Raw genomic sequence first — 13,098 nt, forward strand, 5'->3', positions numbered from 1 at the left:
ACAGGATCAAATAAAACAGTGAGTGGTACTCAAAGTGAATATTGTGCAGTTCTGTGTGGGTGTTCTCTGCCGGCCAAAACTATCAGTTAGTGAACACGCATAGTGAAATTTAAGCAACCTTTGTGTATGTGTGTAAATAAGTGAGAAAATGAACAAAATAATCTCACAATTCTCTGTGAAATTTGGAGTGACTGACATTTGTAATGATGTTTTGTATTTGTAAAATACCAATTTTCTGCTTCCAGGCATCGCTAAATTATAACAGTTGCAAATGACCTTAACTGGTACTGCAGATAGAGGACTTCTGTCATTATCTTTCACAATGACATAACTGAATGTGGAGTATTTCACAGGTAACAGGTAATTTAATGAAATAGCTTAGAATTTCTGTAGTGAAAAAGTTGCAGCTGATTTTAATATTATCTTAACAAAGGAGATATAGCTCCACCAACAGGTGAAACGAATCAGCCCTGGGGAGTTAATAACGGATGGATTACTCTGAATTTAAACATCACTGGAGATTTGATCAAATGTAGGTACACAAGTCAAGAAATACATGATATTTCAATCTGGAAATGTTACTGTGCATTTACAAGTAAAATTATAGAATGAATGTTGAAACCACCCAAATAAAGTAAAATTAAATGTATTCATTATTGGCATCTTATTCTCTTTCTTGTGATGCACAGTAAAGTCGACGAAAATGAATGTGTCAGCGCAAAAGATATATTTCTTATGTGTACTAATTGAAATAAGAACAAAACTCAGGCTTACATATAAAAGTGTTCAAATTAGAAGGCATTAATTTCTAAAATGCACTAAAGTAATAATTCCAACAGTAAACGTTATAATATGTTAAACTGCCCACAGAGTTTCCATAGTAGTTCAACAGCTACAGAAAAAAGAAGAGGAAAGACTGTGTTCAGAAATCACTGCACTTATATATTGTCCGTATGTTGTTTTATTATAAGCAGATTTGATTGCTGTTTGCTAAATATTGTAATAATAAAAAATGCACAGTTTTGACGCACCACATCGCTTAAATTCTCAAAAATTCTAGGGAAGGTTATAGTTTGTTAATGTAATAGTTAACTTTAATAATAATTATTATTATTATTTGTATTAATAATAATAATTAATAGTTGATTATATTTCATAAATATTTTGAAAAAGGTGAGGAGCAAATGCAACGGCAGCTTATGATTTTTAGCCAAAAGACTGAATCCCTTTATTACTTAAATATTGATAGGGCAATTATTTGTTTGTTTTGAAAATAACTGAATGTGTTCTGCAGGAATAGACTGCAGAATGCCACCAGCAAGGTGTGTAATAAAAACCAGTGTGTATCTAACTAGAATTGTAAAATTGTGCAATTTGCTGTATATCCCAGTGAACAAATAATAAACTTCATGAAGCCTAATTTCAGTTTCTTTACCTTTTAAGTGGAGATCTGTGTGAGGGTTTCTCTCAATAGTTCTACAGCATGAATTAGAAATGTACTGTAGTTAGATAAAAAGTGGGGACTGCGGATGAAAATTAGCACTGACGCCAACGTCAGCATATTGACATGTTTATACTGAAATGGAATGCATAAATTTGTTCTTTAATGTGCACTGTCCCACCTAAATAAAGATATATAATAATACAAAAAAAAAGTCAAAGCTGCTTTATGAGAGATGAAGTAATCTGTGAGAATTATAACTATACTGTATAAGATAAGATAAGATAAGATAAGATAAGGCTTTATGGATTTCACCCTGGGGAAATTGCTGTGTTTGCTGCAGAAAAAAACAAAGTATGCAGAAAGAACACAGGCAAAAACATTCAAGAGTGATAGATGAAATATAAAAGACAATCTGCTATTTATATTACTTATTCTGTACATACATTAGGGCTGCACTTAATGACTATCTCAATAGTCGACTAGTAGACTAATGGTTGACTAGTCAGATTACAAACTCCCAAAAAAACAGAAACAATGGCTCTTATTTATATTCATTGACAACTAGTCAACCAGGCATTGCAGCTCTAACATACATACATATTATTTACATATTTGCAATGTAGTTGCACGTGATGTTGGTTCATAATATTTTCCTGTAGACTTTGTTACTCCAGGTCTGCAGCATGTGTGCATTAACAGTCTAAACACTGATAAGTGTGTATTTGAGGTGACCAAGGTTAGCAATGTAGTGACGGTACAAAACAAAGACGGCTCTTTTGAAGTGACTGTTTCATTAAAAGACATCAGAAATAGTAGATAACAGAGGCGGGGCGTTTCAAGAAAATGTGGGAGTCTGTTGTGGGCTTGTTTTTTGGGGTGGGGTGGGGGTTTGCTGTGTGTGGGCAGCGTCAGTGCGCTTTTGTCCCAGACCAAAGCTGACCATACTGGCAGACAAACCTTTGGCTGGGCGGAGTGTCTGTCTCTGTCCTCTCAGTAGGGGCCACTGAGAGGAACAGCAGAGGAGAGGAAAAAAAGGGCCTCTAAAAAATGGGGAGGGAGGGGGTGAAAGAAAAGAAGCTTGCATGGAGAAAAAAAAGTTTGTGAGACTCCCTGAGACTCACGAAAAAGACAGTGGCCACTTCAGTGTTGTTGGCTACAGAGGTTCCTTTGTGGCATGCTGTTGCTGGCGACGGCGGGAAGTGCTCTAATGCTCACCCAGACGGGGCCAAAATGAGAGGCCCTCAGCTGTTTACAGTACAGTGGTCTCCGTCTCACATGGAAGAGGGCAATGAGAGCACTCTCCCTGTTGGGCATTCAGCGTTTGTCAGCACGCTAGTTATTCATCGGGCCGTCAATAAGTGTGAATTGCTTTCTGGTTCAGACCAATCAAACAGAGGTCTCAATCCGTTGAGAGGTTATGCTGGGTTTGCACACTGTCTCACTCGAGTAGCCCGAGGAGACAGTGGTGCGTGGCTTGTTGTGTAGTGAAAGCTTGTGAATAACCTCATTCAGATGGGGTTGCATTTTGATCTGAGCAAATGATATTTTGAGCTCGGTCCGAATGTTTGTACGATACTCATTATCTTGTCCTTAGTGCTCGTCTGCGCAGAACTTACAGAAACGAAAAGCTTACGAAAGGCTTGGATCTCCTGCAGGTCTAAAATATGGAGGAATCTTGTGAGGAGAGACAGTTTTACTGTAAACAAATCCATCATTTAGTTACATTTACTAACTGCAGTTTAATCGCGAGATTTATTTTATGTCATTAACTGTTTTTGTCCAGCTGTTTCTCTACATTTTCAATTTAGTCATATAAAACTCATATGTTTTTTGAACTGTGAAGCCTCGAACAGAATTTGTGTGATATTTAGTATAAACCTGAAAACAGTTAATTCACACACATACAGTAAGACAAGTCATTTATTGGCATTGAACAAATGCATTAAATCTAAACTGCATTTCTGGTTACATTTAAGGCTTTAGAAGCAAAATTCCACATGACAGTTTATGGCATAAATAACTCAAATATACAAAGCTTATTATGGAAATACACAAAGAAATGAGTAATAATGACAGGTACTAATAAAAAGTGAAGAGCCTTGAGATGGAGTGGATGCTACAAGATAATGACATTAAAGCAATGCCAATCAAATGTCAGACAGTGGAATTTGATGTGGAAATAATGATGACATTTGATGACATTTCTTTGAGTTTCACCCAGCTATTTTTATGCAAACAAATGGAGAGAATTATCACAATCATGCAAAATAATTACAGCTTGCTCTAATAACTTTGATAAGGTTAGAATCCAATAATTGGCATAAAATCACAGGCCTACAAAGCAAATGTGTAAAAGTCAGTGTATCAATAAAAGGTAAACGTGAATAACTGCAGTGGAAATAGCATCAGCAAATAGACACATCTAGTCTTTAAGGAGACTGCAGCCAACCTTCAATTAATAGAAGAATGAGAAACTTCATATTCGATGGACACTGCAACAAAATGTGATCATGTGCAATTCTCCCACTGGTTCAGAAGACAAAGCTAAAGCCAGATTCCTGCTAGATTTGGATAGAAACCTAAATATTGTCAAATGTGAAAATACATTTTGGTAAAGTACAAGGACTCAAATTAGTTCTGAAAAAATAACCTGAACTGAAAACAAAACAGCAGTTTTCAAAACCATCAAAAGTAAATGGAGACTATGATGGACAAATCAACAAATAAAATGAAGTCAAACTGTAGGGATTTTCAACCGAACATTTTAGTTTTCAGTTTTAGTTAAGCTCCAGAGTCAAGAAATGGTAATGGTTTATGCTCTACAAGGAAGAAAACAGCTTTTATAAAAAGCAGCTTTATGACTCTTATGTGTTCCATTCTGAAGCTTTCAGCTTCTATAAATCGAGGCTTGGCTTATTATACCTGAAAAACTAAGATTTATCATTAAAAGTGCTTAAAAGCTAAACTAATTAATTCTATTTAATTAAAACTATTTGTGCAAAAAAACAGATAGACTAAATGCAAATCAAAACTAATTAATGAAAGTGTCCAAACTATAACCACTCTGGTTGAATATAAAATAAAATTTCAAATTTTCAGACTAAACAGCTACTAAAAAAAATGTTGTGCAGATTCAAAGCCTTGTGTTTTATTTAAGAGTTCATAGAGAAGGAACGACTGGTTTCTCTTTTCTAAAACAAGCAAATGTGTACAAGTATTGTGTGTCCTGTGGTAATAATGGCAGAGAAAGACCTGCGTGATGGAGCCCCAGTGCCCATGCCGACCTGCTTTTGTTTGTAATTACTGTTTGATTAAGCATGCTGGGCAGGTCCCAGGGTCCGGCTGGCCGGACACTGATACACAGCTTTACACGAAATGTCTGCGACCTCCCTCAGCCGGACACAGGCCTTTATCGCCTCGCTCTTCGGCCCCGCTGCAGAAAACAACTGTGGCTGTAACCTCAGCAGCTGCTCCGATCTGTGATAATACAATAACTCCTACATATGTCTGAGTGTCTGCTCCCGCCTCAGCTGTGGCCCAGTGCGCTCCCTCTCTCCACATAAAGACAACACCATAATCTTAAAGCGCTTGTGAAGCCTTGTTATAGAGTTCTCCAAAGGCACTAAGGTTTTACAAGGCAGAGGAGGACAGTTATTAGAGAGTGTGGAACCATTGGTGGAAGAAAGACAGAAACAAACACAGGGAGAAGCAAAGTCTTGAACTGGAATAGGCCCATTTGAAGCTCGGCATTTTGAGTTTGCTAATCTTGAAAGTTTGGGTTCCTTTGCTAATTTAGAGTCCAGTGCGCGCTTGGCACGTTGCATCACATCTGGACAAAAGATGTGGGGTTTGATTTCAGTAGAAGTTAAATGAGTTTTAAAGCAGTTTGTTGGTTGTTCTCTAAACCTTCGATTGACATCAGATTGAAAGATCCTGAAACTGCAAGTTAGGATTTGTCACAAAAAGGCAAAGTTCTCTGTTACAGATTTTGGGTTAGATAAGATTTCCCCACATCCTGTTCACACCTGGCATTAACATGCATCTGGAGAAATCCAATGGCAAATGGATTTTATAGTTAAAACTGAAATATGTGACTGACAACTGGAATGACCAATCTCTGGATCTGGAAAAGGTTTCACTTTTCCATATCGCCATGAGAGTTAAAGTCATCTGTACTTATATTTAGTCATATTTGGACTTGGACTGAGTTGGACTGACAGGAGAGAGGGCCGCAGAAAGGTGCGCAGTTTCACATTCATTTTTTTTTTTCCTAAGAACTAAGACTAAAAATAGAATCTGACCAAAAGCATCACGATAAAAACTTTGATATCAGTTAACACTGATAATTATCACAGTAAATGTAGCCATTTTTGTTGCATGTTTTAAGTCTTATTTTCAACCCAGAGTAAAAGTTCACCAAAACAGTTGTTGGTGGTTTTAAATGGGGTTTTTTATGGCCAGAACATAAATACATGTCAATAAACACCTTTTTTTTTAAATCATAAAATTCAAAATTAACAAGATATTCATAGTTTGCATCCAAACAGCTAATAAATGATGCCATTTTATTAGCACTAAAGCATATTTTGTGGTAAATTTTCTCAGTTTACCTGATGAGGAAAAATTTTTATTTTATACTCTGGAGATGTCAGTGCAGTTTATTTGGTCAGCGTTAGCGTGTTTATTTGCACATAGAGTTGTCTGATCACAAGTGGTCACTCCAAATACATGTGGAGATGCTATTCTAAGTCCAGGTGTGCATGGACATGGTGGGATCTGTCCACCTGAGATCAAATCACCCGGAACTTATGTTAAAGCCAGGTGTGAGCAGGACCTCCGGACCATTCATCTGGGTGTAAGCACTTTTTTATAGAAATTATCTGCACAATTAATGTGTGAGAGCTGAGCTGTGCAGATCACTGATACAGGTGCACACGTAGACATTTGGAAAGTGCAAGGAAACCAGCGAGTTTTGAGCAACGAACAAACAGAATCACAATAAAAAAGCCAGCAATCCCAGCTCGGATATATTTAGCACAAGCAGTTTATGTCTGCAGTAGCGGGGTGGTGTATATTCTCTAAGCCTGTCTAGCCTCAGACGTAGAGTGACCTACAGTGGAGCAGACCACGTTCACCACCCCACCCCCACCCCCTTCCTCTCCCTCTCATCCTCCTTTCCCACCCTCCCTCCTTCTCCCCCTCCTCCCTCCTGTGCACATAGACAACTTAAGTGTGTGTTTTGTCTGGTCGCCCTCTCATATGGCGCACTTATTCACAAGAAAAAAAAATCTCTGGGCTCAAGTTTGGAGTAGTGGGTCAGAGGATGTTGGTCTTTGAAGAGTGCCAGACAAGAGGCTTTATTATGTATCATCCACTAAATAGTATTTCATTCATTAATACTCTCTTCCATAGAGACTAAGCCTCTTAAGAGGACTCCTCAGCCCTGTCAGCGCTGGCTAGTTTTAGGAAGTGTCTAGCTGCTAAGTGTTGTGTTTGTAGAGCAGATAAAAAGGCTCACTCTTCTGTTTATTCATTACTTGAATGATAGCAGCTCTTCTTTCCCCACTGGAACCAACTTCTCAAACCAGAATATTCACTGGTTTCTCAGTATTCTTCGGTAGACATTCTGTACAATTTATTGCAACTGAAAGCGATTTATCGGTCAATTCATGAAAAAATGGTAATAATAATCTGTATCATCAGTCCTATTGCGTCATATGCAGTACTGTGCAGGATCCTAAGGCTGTTTTGTGGTTTTTGCAGGGAGTAATGAGCAGACGTATTCTGAGTTTCTCCTTGGTTTGTGGCGGGAGTAGGTGCTCTGATGGCTTTTGTTGTTATTTGATCACACCGTTGGACGTACAACATTTCAGAAATAGCTCAAAGAAATAGTTCAAAGAAACAAGCAACATGCAATTCCACTTTTATAGATAATATCCCAATTTTTTAAAAAAGCTTATTACTCTAAAAAAATACTGTCTCTTCAGTCTTCTGTCAAGTCGAACCTTAGAGCACTTGTGTCTCATATATTATGATATTTATTTCTCAGGGTCTTTATGAAGGCACAACAAGAAATGGCTTCTACAGGCAAAAGGCAGTATGAGATGTGACGTCGGTTTATTCTTCGATGTTAAATATGGCTGGGTATCATGGCCTATTTCCTTAATTGATTTGATTTCGATTCATAAGGTTCTGAATTGATTGATCAAGATCCGATTTGATCCAATCCGATATCAATTCAATTCAGTATTAATTGATTGATTCGAATTCATTTAGTGATACCAAAGTACAATTTTGAGCTGTAACCTGATTATTTGAGTACCACAGCCATTCAATACTGGTATCAGTATTGATATTAGAAAGGAAATAAATATGACATTTCAGCAGTAAAAAGCTGAATCTGCTCTTAATTAATGAATGGGACAGAAACATTATGTTTCTACAGTGGCTCAGAACGAACTTCTTTGTCATCTTTTTTCTGTTTTATGGCTGGTGGCTTCCAGGTGCTGGGGGGGGGGGCAGTGCGTGATTGTCAGAGCGGTGCAAAGTGAAAGTGAAGCTGAAGACGCTTTACTATTCCTCTAATTCTCTGGGGCCACTCCACTGCTGTGTGGCCCCCCTGGGAATGCTGGACCCCATGAATTGGTCATGTTCACCCCCCTTAACGGCGCCCCAGCTATCACCTATGGATGAGTGTGGATCTAAGTTAGTATTCCTAGAACGACCAGCCTCCGCAACCCGCCTCAGAAAGCCTCTGCCGACCAGACAGTCCAGGCGGCCAGTTTGTCCACACTGTGAGTTTGAGTTTGAGGCCAGGAGGACCTCCTGCGGAGGTGTTGTCCACACCCTTCCTCCATGACCCTCCCACACCAGAACAATCGTGAGTGAGATTGAGACGCCCCGGCTCCCCCAGGGGTCCACGAGACGGAGTACCCAGGTCAGGTACTCGCAGTCCCTCTCTGAAAAATGGATCTCATCCACTATTACTCGATAACGCAAAATTCAAATGAAATCAATCCAAAATGGATCAAATCGATTTTTTTTACCCAGCTCTAATGTTGAATCACCTTCATTGTGGGGTGTCCTATATTAAGATTTTGGAGTTTTTCATTTTTTCTGTCCAGATGATGCAATACAGGATTTGCAATATTCATGTGTTTGTTCAAAATGGTCTATTTTATGTGTAATTCATATTTATATGTTACATATGTCCTGTATGCTATAGTGATATTGTGATACAGAGACTGAGAAATGCTTGTGTGGTCCTTATAAATGTAGATGGTCATAGGCATTATTACCTATTACTGATGTTATCATAAACTGTAATAATAAAATATTCCTTTAGCATCAAAATGATGAAAATGTACTGGAAAAACAAAACACTGCGGCATTTTTAGCTGAAATGGAAACAAAATATCTCCCAAAGACACAGGAAAATGTATATCACGATGATAAAAGATAATTATCATAGTATAAAATATCTGGCAGTTATTATCGTGATCATATGTACGCCTAAATTTCCCACAATCTTAATGAAAACACTAGTGTTTAAACCAAGTGAGAATCCTTTTCCACTAATCCTTGATGCTTCAAATCCTTGAATACTTCATGAGTTGTTACCAGAGTCACAATAATGTAGGCCCCAGTGGTGTGGGGAGTCTCATCAAGTCATTCAAGTCATGGCTGGAACAGTTTATTCTTTAACTTGATAGTAATTTCCTCTTTCCTTCGAGGTCTTTCAAATGCAGGCTCAGCATCGTTGTTTCATTTGAACACATCATGTAACTTCCATTACAACAGCACATCAGGACCGTTCAGTCTTTAGACTCAGTGGACATTTGACCCAGTGTCTTTGAATAGAGCGCACAAACAAATAAGTGTTGGTCTGGACTCTGTTCGCTATCTTCTGTCCTGTGTCCTCTATCTTCTATCCTGTGTCCTCTATCCTCTGTACCATGTCCTTTATCCTCTGTCCTCTATCTTCTGTCCTGTGTCCTCTGTCTTCTGTCCTGTGTCCTCTGTCCCCTTTCCTCTACCCTGTGTCCTCTATCCTCTGTCCCCTGTCCTGTGTCCTCTATCTTCTGTCCTCTCTGCTCTGTCCCCTGTCCTCTGTCCTCCCTTCCCGATCCTCACCGGTATGTGTAATGTGAGATTCGAGATGACCCTCACACCAGCTGCTTCTCGTTCCCTCGTGTTGAACCACTCCCACACATGAGCAAGCAACATAATATTTGTTTCTATTAGAGACGCCCACTATGTCCAATCAGTAATTGGCACGCTTTTTACACTTCAAAGACGTCTGAAGGTGGGAACCGGCTGAGGCTGTTGAGTGAGGCTCTTGGTCTGGGTGTGGGGTGGACACTGGGGGGTTAAGGGTGATGTGTTTGGGTTTTCACCACATGCTGACTCAAAATGATTCAGCTCGGCTGACCTAATGACCCCTCCTGGCTGCTGAGCTGCGTTTTGGGCATGTGGTGATCCATGGTACGACAGGCTGGACTGTACTGGCCATCACAGAGTCACTAACAGTCTTCATCATGTATTAGTTAAGACAGTTGTCTGAGTCCTTCATGCACTGACATCCTGTTGGTCCGTGTTCTAAAGAAAGTCCCTCAGTCTGGTATTTGCTTTACAAATATAAATACCTGGACCAGGATAACTTTTTTCAGTGCTGATACTGGTACAGAAGAAACTAGGAGTGATTTTTGGAACAAGGTGTTGGTGATATGGTCTGAATATTCTGTCATTGTAAAACTCTATCTAGAGCTGAAATAATTAATCGACTTGAATTGATTAAAAAAATTATTCAATTGCAATTTTCCTGAATCGAAGCTCCATTTCCTTAATTTATCTGCTGTTAAACATTGGCTCCACTGTTGTTTCACACGGACACTTATTGTGATGCACATATGCTTCCTTTTCTTCTCTGGAACCATCACTAACTCCTTTAAACTTTTACACAAACATTACACATATGAGTCTGTATTTGTTTCAGTTGTATGTATGGCTGGGTGATATGGAAAAAAATCATATCACGATAATTTTTTACATATCAGACAATATCGATATGCATCACAATGTACGTCAAATCACTATTTTTGTCAAGCTTAAATTTTCTGTTACTCATAAGTTAGTTGGGAAGACATCAGAAGGTTATTTTTGATTTAAATTATTTATTTTCTGTCAGAGGTTGAACATGACAGATGTGCTGAGGAACATTATACAACTGTCTCAGAGAAATAAAACATATTGTGTGCATTCCACTTCAAGGTTCGTGTGGAAAGGCAATAAAATGGATAAGTGTATATAAATTCTTCTTCTTGGTTTTTATGGCGGTTGGCAAGGCAACAATGTGCACTGTGTACTGGTGAAATGTGCAAAATCTAAGCAATTTAGATTTATTATTATGGGCTTTATTTATCAGTGAAAACTTTAATTATCGGAATTATCTAAATGATGTCATTTTTTTCAACATCTAACCGATAATTATCAGCACCGATAGTTATTGTGCATCCCTAATTTTTTCTGTAAATTAAAATAAATAGTTTAAAAAGGCAATACTATCCATGTTTTAACCTCATAAATACATTTCCATTTTAAAACAGCATTATTTAACTGCTTTTATAATGTTTCAGGAGTCATCTCAAAACATTCTAACACATCACTTGTGCCAGGGGAGCAGATAACACCAGCCGACATGGAGATTGTAACTAACTGCACAACAGCTGCTACCAGACGCAGCAAGGACAGAATCACCTGTAATTCAGTATCCATGTTGAATTATCAGCTGTTGGTCAAGGCTGATGTCTTGTTTTCTCTGGGAAGGGTCACATGAAACGGGTGCCACAAATAATGAGATCCGCAGTTCCTGATAAGACTCAGACAGGTGAATACAAGTGTCTGGGTCACCTCTTTCTCTCTGTTTGTCTGTACTTGTTACACAGTAACCCCTGAGTTTCCAAACCAAAACATGGTTTTCCTTCTTAGACACTGGAGTATGTGTGTATATTTTAACAAGTAATCACATTAGATTATATCCTCCTTTTATGTGGAACTTCCATACAAAGTTTTCCTGTTCAGTTTTATACACACTGTCACAAAGATTCTCCTTCATGTTGCTTATGTTGCCTTCATGCAGATTTCTTGCCACATCCATGGGGAAGAATACCAAGTGTGTCTCAAACGACAGAGAATATTGTATGATATGAGTGTGATTTAGGAAATTCACATATAAATACCATGGCATATGAAACAGCTGCTGTTTTTCTATTGACATAAAATATATGGTCAAATTGCACTGCTCTATCTGGAACTGATATGTGTAGAACACATTTGAAATAACACAAACTCCAACACAAACCTTGTCAAACCAAATCTAAAAACATGATTATTTAATAATAAATTATAGATATAATATTTCATAATAAATCATGTTTCAGCATCTTATAAGCAAAAATGTGGAAATCTTCCAGTAGCATGTCTCTTAACATTAACCGATAATTTTAGTCAGTAAGAGCCATTTTAAACACTGTATAACTGATTTATTTTATTGCATAAATCCAACAATCAACCAGGCCCATTATCAACCCCTATCTGAGACCGACCAACATGTTTTGACTATGTGTCTTGGCTTTTTTTTTTTTTTTCTTCTAGGATTAAAAAAACACACAAGTCTGGGTAGAAATTGCTGTATTTAATTGAATCTTATTTTTGTAAATAGCACTGGAGTATGTGGATGTTTTGTCCATTTTCTCAGATGCTCAGCTGTCTGCTTTACAGCAGGGTTAATCATTTTCACAACCAGTGATTGAGCTGTTCTGGTTCATTGCAAGAACAGATGTGAATTTCCTTTTTCTAGTTTATTTTAGGTTTAAAATAATCCTCCTTTTCTACATAAGCACAAAGGGAGTATCAGATGATGTAATAAAACACTGGGCTACTTAACTCACTAAGTGAATGAACAGTAATGTTTTCAGTAGACTAAGTACTTGTACCTCTAATCTTTTGAAGTTAGGGTACACGTTTCACAAAATCCCCTGGTGTGGATCCACTCTTTGGAGTGTCCATTGCAATTTTCATTAGAAATTGTTACTAAAAATTTTCTTGATACAGACTTCCCTTTACAGAAGCCCATTATATGCCACTAAAATGCTCAAGCTGTCTGTGCTTTGTGAGCAGATCTGGAAATGACATCAGAAAGAATAGACATCATATTTTATATTACTATGCAGCCAAAATGGGTTTCATATTTCATTGTATAAACTATGGGAAATTAACTGCAGGAAATGTAGACATTAACCAGCAAATCATCCAAAAGTGACACGATGTGTTAAGTGATATGAGGTCAGTGGAAGTTGGAAGACAGTTTAACAGTCAGTCCAATGTTGGACACACACAGCAAAAGGAGAGAGGAGATGCTTCATCTAGGCGGTGTTTGTGGCTGGATACCAGAACTGTAACCAATAACTCATTAGTTTTCACTTATAAAATTAATAGCCAACTATTTTGACGATTGATGAAGTCATTTGAAAAAAACAAGTCACATTTGTGATTTCAATCTTTTTGGTTTCTGCTTTCTTTTCTATTGCAGAAGACATTTGGACATGTAATTTCGAGGTTCGTGAAAGACAGACTGACACTGTTTATCATTTTCT

General features: G+C 38.0%; 1 protein-coding gene across 1 annotated transcript in view; it reads left to right on the plus strand.

The window, feature by feature from the left end:
- The window catches only part of ndufs4 (NADH:ubiquinone oxidoreductase subunit S4), a 32,664-nt gene that overhangs the window by 5,513 nt on the left and 14,053 nt on the right, over positions 1-13,098 (plus strand). The gene's annotated exons all lie outside the window — the stretch shown is intronic.

The sequence above is a fragment of the Sphaeramia orbicularis genome, chromosome 9 (assembly GCF_902148855.1).
Source record: "Sphaeramia orbicularis chromosome 9, fSphaOr1.1, whole genome shotgun sequence".
NCBI lineage: Eukaryota > Metazoa > Chordata > Actinopteri > Kurtiformes > Apogonidae > Sphaeramia > Sphaeramia orbicularis.